The following is a 2597-nucleotide window of genomic DNA, read 5'->3' on the forward strand; positions in this document are numbered from 1 at the left end:
TCCTGGTTGGGGTTCCCTGGGTCCCCCACTGCGCACGCTGGGTTGAGAGGCAAGTTCTTTGGCAAAGGTATTCCGGGCATGGGTGGGAAATGGGAGGTGGTGTGGGGGGGTCAGAGGGATCATGAAAATCTCAGTCCATCCATCCTGCTGGCCCTGAAGGGAAGGCCACATGGTCCTTTTATCAGGACTTTGGTTGTGGGAGGAGGAACCAAGGGGGCTGCCCTTCTCCTCTGCCCTCAGCAGCCTCTGCTCCTGGGGAGACTGATGGAGCTGTGGGAAACTCGGCTCTGAAACACCTCGGGGCCTGTTCTTTCTTGACGGGCTCTCTCAGCATCAGGAGGCCCCCGGGATTCAGCATGCAACTGCCTGCCGCCAGCCTCCTCCCTCCAGTCCTTCCCTCCTCAGCCTGGGGCCTGCTGCCCTCTCCTCTCCCCATCTCCAGCCCAGTGTACTGCACCCCAGCTCCCCGCCTCATCTGACCCACAGTTAGCCAAACTCGGCTGTACTTTAGAACTGTCTGGAGTGTTTTAAAATAAATGTACATATTCCTAGGCCTTAGATAAACAAGACTTAATATATTTTGGTGGGACCTGGCCATGTGCACATTAAAAAATCTCCTCAGATAATTTGAATACCCAGCTAAGTAAGGTAACACCTGAATTACCCCAGATCCTGCCTGCTTTTCTTCTGAGCCTCCCAAATGGGAATCTTTGGTTTTCTGGCACAAGTGATATGATTTTGATTGGTAATTGATGAGTTTTCATATCATCACTTGTTAAATCAAACCTTCTCTAAAATGTCTCTCTGTCTCTTGTGCTTATTTCCACCCGTAACTGAAACCCATCATCTTTGTTATCAGTGGTGTCGTTGTTTAAGACCAGGCCCTGTCTCCTGGAGTTACTCTTAACCTACGGAAGCCCTAAAAGGCAGAACTATACTCAGGGGAGAGAGAGAAGGTCTACATTTTTCTAGCCCAAAGGGAAATGATCAGATTGGGGGCTGGCCCCTCATGGGATCCAACTCTCAGCCCCCAATCAAGCTCTTTCTCTGAAAAAAGTGGCTTCTCTCATTCTCTTTAGGGAAGGCTGTCCACAGTCCCCAACTGAGCATGGGACACGGGTAATGCACCCCAACCAGTGCCTCTATCCTTTCCCCAATCACCCCATCCCCTTTTGAACTCTTCAAACAGTGGGAAGAACTCACATCACCAACTTGATCTGTGACCTCCCATGGAGGAGAATATGCACCAACTAACCTGCATTAAATTGTTAGGACCTAACTCTCCTAACTTTTTTTGGGGGGTGGGGGTGCACAGTCTGGGGATTGAACCTGGGTCTCCCGCATGCAGGGTGAACATTCTACCACTGAACCACCGTACCCACAGAAAAATAAAAAATAAAAATAACAGAAAGGAAGAAGGCAAGAAAGAGGGAAAGCAAGGAAGCTACAGGAAGAGGGTAAGCAGTACATAATCCCAAACAAAAGTCCAAGCTAGGGAAGGAGAGGTTATTCTGAATGGGATATTGGTGTCCGAATGTTGGTGTACCTCCAATTGTAGCCACTTCCCGTGGATTCCCTAAGCAGGTGAAGAAACTGTAAATGTGCGTGTGTTTGAATGACCTGCCTGAGCTGTACCTCGCAAGTTGTTTCCTCCCCATCCAGAAAAGAACAAATAGAGGAAGATCTCCCTTATACTGAGGGTGTTCATGAAGAATGACCCAAGTCTGTAGGAAACCCCTTTGAAAGGTCAGTAAGATCAACATTTTAGCTGGCTTTTTTGCAAATGACCTTGTTCAAAGGGCTTCAGACATTTCGTCCTTCCCCAGTCTAGCCCAGGTCCGGGTGGAAAAGAGACAGGGGCCAAGAGATAGAGCCTGGTTAGGAGTCTAGAGCCCCCCCCGGATCGTACAAGCCGGAACTGTCTTTCAGCCTCAGCCTAGCACAGCCCCCGCTCCTGGGAAATTGGGGAGTGTTAACTGGGAGGCGGGGTGGGCTCTACAGCCCCAAGAATCTGCCTAGTCCCTGCAGCTCTAGTGGGAATACATCAGCCTGAGCTGATGGGTATACCTCTTGGGGGGTGCTCTGCAGCTCCCCAGAGAAGGTATCACCCTATTAATGAACACTGAGGGCCACTGCCTGTGGGTAGAGTCAGACAGGCTTCCTCTCCAGGCCCTGGGCTCTTGTTCCCTGTCTTTCTCCCCTCCTACCAGCATCCGTATTCCAATTTTATGCTCCCCAAATGCCATGCTTCTTTAAGTTCCATCATACACATCCATGCTGCGTCTTTCTTTGTTAGTTATTTTCTGCTTAGGAAAGTAATTGTTGTTCATTGCTATAAAAAAAAAAAACTCAAATGAAATAGTAATTGTACAAAAAAAAGAAAGAAAGCAAAAGTCCCCATGATGGAATTTTCCTGAGATAACCAGTCTTAGCGTGTGGGCCTACACCCTCCCAGATCTTTTTCTCAGTGTGTACAAACCACATATACATGCAGCGCTGTTTGTTTCCTCACACCCTTGCTCATGCTGTCTGCTCGGCTTCCTGGAATGACCTTTCTTCTCCTTTGCCAGGCTTACTTCTACACAGCCTTCTAATCT

The sequence above is a fragment of the Tamandua tetradactyla genome, chromosome 4 (genome assembly GCF_023851605.1).
Source record: "Tamandua tetradactyla isolate mTamTet1 chromosome 4, mTamTet1.pri, whole genome shotgun sequence".
Lineage (NCBI taxonomy): Eukaryota > Metazoa > Chordata > Mammalia > Pilosa > Myrmecophagidae > Tamandua > Tamandua tetradactyla.